Source organism: Crinia signifera, chromosome 12 (assembly GCF_055691185.1).
Source record: "Crinia signifera chromosome 12, ASM5569118v1, whole genome shotgun sequence".
In the NCBI taxonomy this organism is placed as follows: Eukaryota; Metazoa; Chordata; class Amphibia; order Anura; family Myobatrachidae; genus Crinia; species Crinia signifera.
In genome coordinates this window covers 25,601,129-25,614,748 of record NC_139228.1, presented here as the reverse complement: position 1 = coordinate 25,614,748, position 13,620 = coordinate 25,601,129, and the positions used below count along the sequence as shown (strand labels likewise).

Below are 13,620 nucleotides of genomic sequence, written 5' to 3'. Positions count from 1 at the left end.
TGAATGCGTCATTTAATGTTAATTAACAAGCCATAGCAAACTAATGCATTAGCAATTTTTCAATCACATATGAGGTATTTCAGCAATTCGTTGTTTCTGTAAACCTTAAATCATTCCAACCACGCATTGCTTATAAAAATATATGGTACTTGTGTATTATCACGGCGCCCACTAAGCTATTTGCTTAGTGGGCTATTCTGCGTAGGGAAATCGCATTGCATGGACCATTGTAAGGGTCGTCCGATATGATCCGATTTTCCTATGTAAATTCAGTGCTCTTTTATTTATATTGTATAGGGTGTACAATGCCATTAGGTATACAATAATGACATACAATGAGGTTTTAGGCACCCCCCACTATCCACGCCACCACGAAGCGTGGCGAGCGCAGCGAGCCCCGCGAAGGGAACGCGGAATACATGTAAAGTAATTCGTGTCCCCTCGCGGGGCACGCTGCGCTTGCCACGCTTCGGGCTCGCTGTGCTCACCACACTATATAAAAACAACTGCACGCCGACATGGATAGCAGGGGTATGAAAAGGTTGGAGGACGTGTTCTGCAGCCACTCGCCGCGCTTCGGGGTGGCGTGGATAATGGGGGGGGGGTGCCTAAAACCTCATTGTATGTCATACAATGATATAATTGTATAGGTAATGTAATGGCATCGTACACACTATATATGCGGGAGGTGCGATGCGATCCCCCGGGGCTAAGAGAGCAGTGAATAAATTACAGCATGCTGCTGGCGATCCGCCAGCAACACGGCGCGCCATCTGACTGAGACGCGCGTGCGTCCCCCACGCACGCGCGTCTCAGTATCCGGGCGGCCGGCCGGCGAGGCGGACGCAATACTGTCCGCCTCCCGCTCGAGGGGGCCTGTGGGGGACCCGAGGAGGCTGTGGGGGGGTGCGGGCGCCCGGTGTGGGCACCGGGCGACCGAGGGCAGCACCGTCGGAAGGGGACGCGCGCGCACCTCGTGCGCGCGCGTCCCCTTCCGACACACAGATGGCGCGGGAGCAGGGAATGGCGATGGCGACGCCATCGCCATCCCCTGCAAAGATGAGCCCGGCCCCATCTGTACATAGAAAAATCGGATCGGAACGCATCACATGGCATGGCCGTTACAATGGCCCATGCGATGCGATTTTCCTACGGTGCTGTACGTAAGAAACTTGGGCGCCGTGATAATACAGAAATACCAAATATATTTTCCATTTATTATTCAAGGCAAGCCTGTATTTTGATGAAGCCCTAAGTGATTTATATAATTAAGCAAAATTGCTACATAACTTCGAGAATATTACAAGCAATGTACAAAACGTTGAATCTGTCTTTCCATAAAATATGGAGTTTTGGGATGTGATCTGCGCGGCGGCAAAGGGCCTGCATGGAATCAGAATGATTTTTGGCAGTTGTTGCCATGTATCAGCCCCCCAGGATTTCAATATCACCTGATGGTTATGTCCACCATTACAGGAAGTGCCACCAAGGGTAAATCTGAGTGTGAAACCTTGGTGGTATTACTATTGCAGGGTTGCCGACCCTCCCGGAATTTCCGGGAGTCTCCCGAAAATCGGGACCCCCTCCCGGCCCCCCGGAAGGGTGGGCAACCCTCCCGGATTCAGGGGGGACCCCCGCTGTCCCCCGGATCGCGGCATTAAAATGCCGCAATCCTCGGGTCTCAGAGGAGGGGGCGGAGCTAAAACGGCATAATCGCATCATTTTAGCCCCGCCCCCTCCACGGAGATCCGTGAATTCCCTGCTTTACCAGCATTGGGGCGGGGCTTAGTGATGTCACTCGTAAGCCCCGCCCCCTGAGCGGCTGCTGAAACTCAAACTGAAACTGAATCTTAAAGTCGGCAACCCTGTACTATTGTGTGGTGAAAACCACTGGTAAAGTACAATGGGGCAGATGTATTAAGCCTGGAGAAGAGATAAACTGGAGATAAAATGGAGATAACTTGGAATCAATCAGCTGTGTTTGAAATATGACAGTTGGGATCTGATTGGCTGGTGCGTTATCTCCTTCCACTTTATCTCCAGTTTATCTCTATACCAGGCTTAATACATCTGTACCAATATATGGGTCTAGGGTTACTCTGGTTGATTGGCAAGGCTGCAAATTCACAACCTTGTAAATCCTCCAAACCCCGCTTTGCGAATGGTGGCCTGGCGCAAGGACATTTCCCTCGCAGGGCCTACGAATGGATGTTACACAGTAAGATCCATTGGCAGCCTAGGGGGATCCACCCACATCATGCGATGGTCGGTGACCAACGAATGATAGCGAAGGTGCACGCATATAAAAGTGACTCTCAAGTCACTTACATATGCGTGGACGCTTGGGAGGAAGTGGGCGGGCAGCTGACATCCGGTGCACCTGCGTCATCGGGACATTTGCATGAGAACGCCCATGAAATGCTGGGTATTCCCATATGCAAATGTCCCGGGCCACCGCCCCACGCCCCTCTGCCCGCACACTTGGGTGCGTGCGCCCAGCGAACAACCTGTTCACCATGGCAGCACGCACCCTGCGTCTGCACATACGCAGATGCCAAACATCGCTCCAACGTGCGAATTCGTGGGGGAGCAAAAGGACCAGACTAAGGTCCTAGGTTATTGAGCAGGATATGTAAAGGTGCCCATACACGCACCGATTTTACCGGTGCTATGAGATGCGCGCTCCCGTGGCATCTCATCGCACAGTACAAAAAGTATGTGCTGCACATACTTTTTGTACTGTCTTTTGATCGCACAATGCATGCAATGAGATGCGATGCGATTTAGCACAAAACGCACCGTAAAATGCGTGTATGGGCACCTTAACACTCCTGCCTTGCATTGATTGGAGGAAAGGACAGAGGGAAATCTTTAATCCAAGGCACGAATTCAGGGAACCTCAGTCTAAACCAGTGGTCAGGGAACTCGGTCCTCATTACCCCACGCAGTGCATGTTTTGCAGGTCTCCTCACAGAATCACAAGTGAAATAATTAACTCCACCTGCGGACCTTATAAAATGTGTCTGAGTAATTAGTACACCTGTGCACCTGCTGGGTTACCAGCAAATCACGCACTGTGTGGGGTAATGAGGACCGAGTTCCCTGACCACTGGTCTAAACTAAACAGGTGAGCAACAAGGAACAGGGCACCGAAGGGTTACAGGTGATTTCAGCTACAGACTGGACACTTCACAGGTGCTCAGTGAGCCAGCATTGCACAGACTGATTGTCAGCAGGGATGCAGACAGAACTAAGCAAGGCAGAGACTAGAAACCAGAGCAAAATCATAAATCAGGTAAGCTGAAATAACCAGATTTGTGACACTAACTACTCGTCACCTTAAGGGCTGTTTCACACAGTACGGTTCCTGCCGCACGGTGAAATCCCGTACGGCCAGGGAGCCGTGCCGCACTCAGCAGTTGTGAATGGACACTATTGTGTCCATTCACACGGGACGGCCACGGCCCGGCCGCACGGCTGCAGCCGGATCCCCCCACTGGAAGGGACGGCTGCCGGGCTGTGGCCATCCCTGCCATTATAAAATTCTGAGTGCGGCGCGGCTCCCTGACCGTACGGGATTTCACCGTGCGGCAGGAACCGTACTGTGTGAAACAGCCCTTATGAGGTGAAGTACCACCAGTGACCACCCGACAGACCAAATTACTCCTTTGTGTGCTAAAAAGTCATAACATAAAATGAAAGCAATTATTCCAGGGACACTGATCTGTTTCAAACTTATGGGCAGTAGGGATGGTATTATGGTTAGCATTACTGCCTCACAGTGCTGAAGTTATGGGTTCAATTACCATCGTGACCATAACTGTGTGGAGTTTGTATATTCTCCGTGCGCTTGCTTGGGTTTCCTCCGGGTACTCCAGTTTCCACCCACAATCCAAATATATACTGATAAGTCAATAGGCTTCAAAGAAAATTTAGCCCTAGTGAATGTGTCTGCTTGTATTTGTGGTAGGGAATATAGATTGTAAGCTCCACTGGGGCAGGGACTGTTGTGACTGTGCAAATATTTTCTGTACAGCACTGTGGAATATGTGTGCACAAAATTAATTGTCACTTTAAATGTAGGGGCTATGTTACTGGAACTGCACCTTTTACATTTGGGGAAAGGTTGGAGGTGTTAAGTTTGGGTGCCGGACGGGGTCCCGACAGGCATTTACCTGAAGTCGGGATCCTGACTGTCAAAACACAGACAGCTGGGTTCCCGTCAGCCACCTGCTATTTTCCCTCGTAGGGGTCCACGACCCCCATAGAGGGAGAAAAGAATAGGTAGTGAGCCACCGAGCCCGCAAGAGGCTAAGGGGCAGATTTATTAAGCTTGGAGAAGAGATAAACTGGAGATAAAGCAGAGAAAAGGTAAAAGGAGATAAAGCCCAGCCAATCAGCTGTGTTTGAAAAAGACAGTTGGGAGTTGATTGGCTGGTGCTTTCTCTCCTTTTACCTTTTCTCCGGTTTATCTCTTCTCCAAGCTTAATAAATCTGCCCCTTAAGCTGGCCATACATCAGAAAGATCAATCTTAAGATCGATTGCGCTCATGATTGTGTACAATTTCCCTTGAAATCCCCGGCAGTCCTTGGTGGTTTTTGGACACACAATCTACACACAATCCATCATACAATCAGTCATACAATCCATCTGCTGCATGATTGTGTACACAAGATGTGCACACAATCTGCATACAATCCATCTTACAATCAATTGAGATTGTATGATTGGGTACAATATCTTTCTGATGTATGGCCACCTTAAGTTACGCTCACCATGCTGTCTGGGTCCGGCCAGTCGGGATCCCGACCAGGGCTGCCATCAGAAAGTTTGGGCCCAGGACTGACAAAATAGGAAGGCCCCCACCCCCCTATTGTTAAAAATATATATTTTAGTCAGATACTGTATTTTGGACCACCAATGTATATATTTTTATGCCCACTGTCCAGCAATGTATATATTTTTATATGCCCACTGATGTATATATTTTTATATGCCCACTGCTTACCAATATTTATATGTCCACTGCCAACAATGTATATTTATTTAAACACCACTGCCCAGCAATGTTTATTAATAATAGGCAGTAACATATACAGTACATTGCTGGACTGCGCCTGTAATTTATACATTACCACCTATTATTAATAAACATTGGTGGGCAGTGGTGTTTAAATATACATTGGTAGCAGTAGGCATACTACCGCCGGGAACTTGGAGGCGGGCAGCTGCTGGGGAGAGGGGGTGAATGACTACCGTGCTGCTGGGGAGACCCCAGTAGTACCCCCAGACCCCCCCTGTCAGCGGCCCTGATCCCGACATAGGGATAATGACTGTTGGGATCCCGACTGTCGGACCCCTGTACCACACCCTGTAGTTTATATTCACTGACTCTACTTATTGGACATTATGTAAATTACATTTAGTAAATCTTACCAAGTACCGGGTCAAAGCTGCACGACCTTGCTAGAAGGATACAGTCAAAACAAAAGTTGGTCACAAGGTTATAGCTAAATATAACCGTTTGTTTAAATAAATACTATGAGCGGTAAAATAATGCTATAATTCAGGGTTGCCTACCTGACCCTCTCCTTCAGGGAGCAAATGCTCTGTTCCTGGACTTCCCTGGTTATGTATGATTGCCATCACCTGTGGGGAACTAGGTAATTGATAAGAAAGGTGTCACCACAGGTGATGGCAATCATACATTACCAGGGAAGTCCAGGAACAGAGCATTTTCTCCCTGAAGGAAAGGGTCAGGCACCCCTGCTATAATTGAACACTATCCCAAAATATATTAACTGATATTCTGGATACCTTCCTATTTCATTAGCCATATAGATGTATCTTAATCCACCCAATACAAATTAGATCATATTTAATCTTTTAACCGGATGCTTAAGGTATAAAGTCTAATGGAGATACGGCCTAATATAGCGCAAGTAAGATTGTGGTACGCGCTTAGTTGTCTCTGGGGAATTCTAGACCATTTTATCTACACTCCCAATGGTGTGGGAATTAGGTAGCAGATTCACTGATTATAGAATCCTATTCTCTGACAGAAGCAGAGACTATAGATGACAGCATCCCATTAGAAAACATATTTTGTGCACTATAATAGAGTTGTCCCCCCCAAGACTATTCTTGGGGAATAGATTAAACAGAAAGAGACAGACAGACCTCCAACATATGGAACAGATTTATTTCAAAGGTAATAGAACTCTATTGGGCTCCGATTGAGCCATATGTTATATTACCAGACAAGCAGGATCACATTTAGTCATTAGAGAGGTGAAAGGGTTCTCGTGAGATGGGCAAGAATGTCATTCTTACTTCCGGAGTGCTGTAGGGCCGGCAGTAGATTTGTGATACCTTACGGGGTAAAGGTGCGTACACACGGGGCGATTTTGTATAATATCGCAGGAAATATGGTCGCTAAGCGACTATATTGCCCGCGATGGGAGTGTGCACCGGCGATATATCGCTGGGTGCGCGCTCCCGTTTTTACCCCTGTAGTGATCGCTGGTCGCAGGAACATGCTCCTGCGACCAGCTGATTACCACTGCCGGGCTCCCCTGGCAGAGGTTCCTTCTCATCAGCGACCATCTCTGATGAAAAGGAGAAACTGAGCAATATATTGCTCAGCCATATATTGCTAGCAATATATGGCTGAGCAATATATCTCCCCCGTGTGTACGGGGCTTTAGTCAGATTTGGGTTCACCTAAAAAAAGTGCATAGCTATGGCTTACCTGGTGTGAATACTGATGGGGGGCTCCTGTCCGCCAGCACCCAACATTCACCCAATAGCAAAAACCAGATATCATATAACATAGCCATAGGCAAACGCTGGGATGGGGGTGTCGGGGGGGTGGGGGTGGGGTGGGGTGGGGTGGGGGGGTGTTGGTTTGGTTACTGGTTGCCCGTAAACCCCATCCCCTTGGCAAGTGGCTTAAATTATGACAACAAAAGCATTGGTATATAATACGATTACTAGAGATGCCACCACATCATATAGTGTAAGGGACAGAGCGGGCCCAGTGGTAGCAGCTTCTTCAAGTTTACTGTGTATGTCCTCAATCGTTGCACTGGACCAGAGGGCAGCTTCCAGGAAGAAGAGACAGGAGCCTTGCCAAGATGTATGAGAATGTGAGCTTAGAAAGTGCAGTACTTGTTCTATTATGTTTGTGAATTTAGTTTTTTGGTATGTTTAACCTTTTCCTGACAACATATTTATATTATTTCAATATTTTTTGGCATAGACACCCCCCAAAAAAGGTAAAAAACTCATGTCAACCTTTTTCTGTGTGGTCTATTTCCATGTCCACCTTTTGTCATGGTCAACGTATTCGACCTAAATAATACCCCTCTTCCACTAGGCAAGCCGGGTTGCTGCCAGGATTTTATACCCGGGTTCGACCAAGCTTGTTGACCTTTTCCCATTAGTCTCCTGACCCGGTATAACGCTGGGCAGGTGACGTCATCGGGAGATGGGAGTTACCCGTTTCCACTGCCCCTGGACTCGTAAACATTCCAGATCCAACCCAGGTAACTACCCAGGTTGAAGCCCTGGGCCATTCTACCCGCATTTTTGCTGTGGGACGCGTTTCCTCTAGAAAAAAACCCAGGTAGATGCGCGCAAAATCCCGGATTATTTTTGCTAGTGTAAAAGGGGTAATACTGTCGACCCAATTATCCACATCCATATATTAATACACAAACTGTTAAGGGGCCTACACACAGGGAGATGTTGCAGAGAGATCTGAGCAATGTGAATTGCGCAGTTCCCTCAGCAAGATCGCTCAGCACACAATGCTGCACAGTGATGTATCAGTGCTGAGCGATCTGTCGGGCCAGTGTTCTCCAGAGAGAATGCCGGCTCTGACCGGCGATGTAACTAGATTTATCCAGCTGGGCAATAGCGATGTGCGGGGCCGCGCATCACTATTGCTATGGCCCCTGCACACGGAGCAATGTAGGGGCCATTTCTAAGCGATCTAGTAAAACCGCTTAGAAAATGCCATGAAATCGCCCCATGTGTAGGTCCCATAACCCTACAATATCTGCAGATTGTGTTTCTGTAGCAGGAGAATGGCCTGGCCATTCCCCCTTAATCTTGCATTTAAGCCACAAAGCTTTGTCCAGCGGCTGATCAAGCTTACAGCTGGCTGATAAAGACATTGAATGGATTGCTACACTGGGAATGTCACAATAGGTTCAATATATCAAAAACTCCCCTAGGAACTGGCATTGTAATAAGACACAGAGACTACCGCTATTTGTGGCGCGGGGAATTCTATGCGCCACACACAATGTAGGCTTGATTAAAAACACATTCAGATATTAGTAATGCGTATCCAGAACTCACTAATACTATATGAATAGACGATGACACCAATGGGAAAACATCAGGACCATTATTATTTTGGTACATGTCTCATACTGACTTATAATGAAAGTTTCTCTTATGTGAATGGGAAATAAATGTTGACCGTTAAGATAAAAAGAATTGCTACATTTTGGATTAACAAAGCTAAATAGCCACGGAATTGGTTGACAGTCAAAAGGTGACATGAGTTTTTCTTGTTTTCTTGTGCCGATAGGCGGTATTTCATGCCCCACCATTCACTAGGGCGCGGAGGGAGAATATAATAGTGTGCTGAGCGCAGCGAGGCACCATGCCAAAAGCTTGGTGATGCAGTACACTTAGATGGTGTCCATGTCGACTGTGTCGACATTCGAGACAAAAAATTTATGTCAACCTATTCATTGTCGACCTAATGCTTGTGTCGACCTTCCAACCCTATCGACCATACCCATGTTGACCCATTTAATGAGTTGACCTAAGGCCATGTCGAACTTCAGTGGTCAACCCAATGACCCATACATGACCATGTCAACCTAATGCATTTCAATCAGTAGTGGCCAACAGTGGCGGAACTTGTGGGCAGGGGTGCCGAGAGGGGGGGAGCAGGTACAGTTTACCCGGGCCCAGGCCCGTCAGTCAGGGGGGCTCGGGTCTAGACACACAGTATTTTTTTTTATTTGGTGGCGAGTGCGCTGGGTCTGAGTGCGCCATAGGCAACTTTTCAGCAGCGGCATTGGGAGTGCGTAAGTGGGCGGACGTGGGCCAGCATGGGGGCAGCAGCATCACAGAGGTCCGTCCGCTCTCCGACTTCAGGGCCTGCTGAGAGCCCGCCACATGATTTGGGAGTTTATTCCTGGCAGAGCATGTTTAACCCCTGGCAGAGCATATTAACACATGGCAGAGCATGTAGCCCATGTCAGAGCAGGTTAATCCCACGGCAGAGCATGTTAACCCCTGGCAGAGCATTTAACTCTGGGCAGAGCATGTTAAACCCATGGCAAAGAGCATGTTAAACCCATGGCAAAGAGCATGTTAAACCCATGGCAAAGAGCATGTTAAACCCATGGCAAAGAGCAGGTTAACCCCTGGCAGAGCATATAACTCCAGGCAGAGCATGTAAACCCATGGCAATGAGCATGTTAACCACTGGCTTCAAGAATGAAGCCCATAGAAATGAGCATTTAGGTAAGTGGAACTTACAAGGGTCCGCAGAGTGTGCGGGGATCTCTGTCCGCGAGGGCCCCAGGAAGTTGTTGTACCGGGGCCCAGTATTTTTCTTGGCGGCCCTGATTGTGGGCGGTGAGCCTCTGGTGGCCGATCTACTGACCTTAAGTCTAGAAACCATAAGGAAGGAGCCTTTGTCAGCAAAATGCAATTCATTTGTTTTAAAATGTCAATTTCCTTGATGTAAAATGCAAAATGACCGGTACGGGTAAATTGACTCTATGGTAGTTGAATAAAGGATGAGGGTGCAATTAAGGGACCATCACAGGTATTCTCTAAATTACGTGTCCTACTACTTTAATGGAAGTAACAATATTCGTGGTACAAAAACAAATCTGCAGAGAGTAGGACACGTTTTACCAGAGAGATACGGCTTATTTTAGGCTGAAGTCACATTACGGATTTTCTGCATTGTGCCCAGCAATAAACTGCAGGTCTCTCCAGCTCTCAAAGGGTAAAGATTCTTGAAAGTTTCATGCGATCTTACTTGACGTGAGCTTAGTGACATTTAAAAGTTCTGATTTTCAGCTGTCAAATGCCACTCTGAATGATAGCGGATCCTATCTCATTGCTGAAATCTGGGAATTGGAAGTGACGTGCCTTTTTTAATATTGTATATGTGGATTCTCTCTGAACTGCCCACAGGTGCATCAGTAGATGGGAAGCATGGGGTTTTGGATGCTGCATCTCAGTAGTATCATTAGATTGTGTGCCCCGTTATAGTACTCTGATACTCAACTGTTTCAATGCATGGCTTTTTCAGCTGTTGTCTGATGGCGGTAAGTAGTGGACAAAGGACATTTACCGGACACTGTTCACTTTAGAAACTAGTTTATTAACAACACTGGGGGGTTCCAGTGGTCATAAGCAGGGGAAGCTCCGGAGGTGGGGCTGCAGTGCAGTTCAAAATTCAAGTGATGGAGGCACAGCAACTGTGTACACTCACCAATCGGGATCGGTATTCCTGTGTCGGTATCCTGATCCTTATCGAGGAGGTAGGATGCTGACCACAACCCCTATAGACAAATGGATTGGCTTACCACTGTAATCTACTTAGTTGCAGGCTCTGTGATGTAAGCTCTCGTTGCTTAACCCAAGTCACTGAGGGTTATTCAATTATTATTGCTTCCCTATGTGCACCCATTAGAAGCTATTCAATTGTTTCTGCCAAAGGGTGAACTATCATCATTACTACTACTCAGACTCCTGAGTTGGCAAACAGAAATGTGTGAAGTGTCCTGTTTGGGTTCCGTCCTTTAGTTGGGTTTTGCCACCTAAACCAGGTAAACTCATTATTTGTGGGTGTGATCAGCACAATTTGACTGACTGTATTAAGATCCAAATTGGATCCAAATTCATGTTTTGGTGAAAAATCTGAATTCAAAGGTGCATAAGTAACAAAGAGGCTGATTATGACCATGCTGACTATCAAAATGCATTTGTTTTGCCATTGTTGATGAACATCTGATCTCAGTAAGATTTCCGAGCATACCTCCAAAGGGGTTCAGATTTTTCTGAAATCTTAAAATAAATCTTTGTCAAAATTTACTCTTTGCATGAAATCTTTTGTCCAGGACTGACGAGGAGTTCAAGGGAAATCTTAAGATCACAGATCTTCCTAGTGTGGGCACCTTAAGGATCAGTGGATGATTTAGTTTGAATCATGCTGAAGTTTGCACACTCCTGGGTTAAGAATGTTCTAATTACAGTATAACATGTTACTGTGTACTTGAACAATTTGGAAAATCCCTATGGGACCATCCCTCTTCTTCAGTCTGACTTTGCGTCATACTTTGCCCCCACATTCCTTACCAGCTTTGACTGGTCCTCTACATTGCAAACTATACTCACTTAGATATGTCATCTTCTATACATCTTTAAGGAATCTTTTGGTTGCCTAATTTTATTTCCATGATTGTTTAATTTTTTTTTCTATGTGCATAACTTATCCATGCTTGTCCACTCCTCTGTGTATACCTGGCATTTCCAGCAGACTTCTCCCATCACCCCCTGATTTTATAGAACCACGCATCTACAACTCCAGCTGCCCTGATCCCCCATAGAGCAGTCCTTTAGATGAAGGGAAATTTATGAGTGTGGTATGGTGGGTCAACAGTTGGGATTCCGGCGGTCAGTATACCGATATCGGAATCCCGTCTGCCGGTACTCCAACAGGGGGCAAATGCAATGAAGCCCTTTGCGGACTAGCTGCGCTCGCCACGGGTTCTATTCTCCCTCTATGGGGGTCGTGGGAGAATAAAGGCCCCCATACACTATGCGATTTTGGTCCGATTTCATCCGATTTCGGCACTTGGTGCCGATAATCGGATGAAATCGGCCCAAAATCGTATGTGTGTGATATCTGATCCGATCCGATGCGCGGTCCCGTGCGCATCGGACCGGATCAGGGAGGTCGGACGGTCTGTACATACGATCACGTCCGACCTCCCTGTATGCATATGCCTGCCACCTGACAGGCATATGCATGCAGACAACGGGCGGCCAGCGGGTCCCTGAGCACCAGCTGACTGACCTGGCCGGGCGGTGGTGCGTGCGGGCGGCGGTGGTGCGTGCGGGCAGCGGTGGTGGGGGCGGGGGGCGGGCGGCGTGTGCGGTGAGCGCTGCTGACCTGGCCGGGCAGCGTACTTACTTACATAGCAGCAGCGGGGACGCGTAGTGGCGGCTATTATATTTTTAAAATACTTGTCAAATGACCGGCCGCTCTCTGATTGGCTGAGAGCTCTCCGGCCAATCAGAGAGCGGCCGGTCATTTGACAAGTATTTTCAAAATATAATAGCCGCCACTGCGCTGCCCGTCCCCGCTGCTGCTATGTAAGTAAGTACACTGCCCGTCCAGGTCAGCAGCGCTCACCGCACCCGCCGCCCACCCCCACCACCGCTGGCCGCCCTAACCACCGCTGGCCGCCCCCACCACCGCAGCCGCTGCTGCCCGCCCCCACTACTGCCGCTGCCCGCCCCCACTACTCCTCACCGCCCTGCAGCTCCCCGGGTTTTTTTTAACATGGGATAAATCGCATGCGATTTATCCCATGTAAAAAATGGCACATCAAGTGCCAAATTGTATGTGAGCCTCCCGGGCGGCTCGCAGGTAAATTGGGTCCGACTTGTCCCTAGGACAAGTCGGCCTAATGTATGGGGGCCTTAACCCCTATCAGGGGAGAATAGCCCCTGTCACGAGGGATCTCGACTGTCGGGCTTTTAAACAGTCAGGATTCCGATGTTGGAGTACTGACTGACGGAATCGTGACTGATGGAATCGTGACTGACGGGCTGTTATCTGGCACCCGAAAGATAGCAGCTTTTGGTAGGACACTCTTTTGACAAAACATAGAAATAAGGCTACAGTTCTATTACATTATACTATAAAAACTACTGAGTAGTGCTAGACAAATGAACTTTTTAGACAATAATAATTGAATAAAGAGCAAATGATGTTGAAGCATGGGGGTATGTGGTGTTCAATATACATAGCAAAATGTGGAACATAAACGCACAAAAATAACACAAATGTAAAAGTATCCAACTCCGTCTTATCACTATCAAAGGGGATACAAAACTGTTAGAAAATCCCAGCTATTGGTCTAGGATTGCTCTGCTTTCTGGTCTGCTTTCAATTGTTGACAGAACATTGAAAAAGTGATGAGGGAGTGACCGTTGGCACTGTAGATAGTACAGTGGCTGCTTCTGTTGTTGCTTATGCAGGTGAGTCATGTACCGTGATGAAGAATCACAGTACAGGTGATGCTTATTCCAGACACAATGGGCCAAAATGTACTAAGCTTTGACAAGTGATAAAATGGAGAGTGATAAATGACCAACCAACCAGCTTATAACCAGGAACGCCAAGAGGATGGCGGGAAAATGGAGGGTACGTGGCCACAAGTGGGCAGTGGTGCACCCAGAAGGGGGTGGGCCACTCCCCCGTGGAAAAAAAACGAACGAGAGGCAGAAAGATGACCGGCTGCCGCTGCAGCTGTCTCTTTGCTCAGCTCAGCACACTGACTGAG

General features: G+C 47.6%; 1 long non-coding RNA gene across 1 annotated transcript in view; it reads left to right on the top strand.

Annotated features, from left to right (window-relative positions):
• Positions 1 to 3,070: 3,070 nt before the first annotated feature.
• The window catches only part of LOC146050242 (uncharacterized), a 317,857-nt gene continuing 307,307 nt past the window's right edge, over positions 3,071 to 13,620 (top strand). The window contains exon 1 of the long non-coding RNA XR_014466285.1: positions 3,071 to 3,295. This is a non-coding gene — a long non-coding RNA (uncharacterized LOC146050242). The remainder of the gene's footprint in view (positions 3,296 to 13,620) is intronic.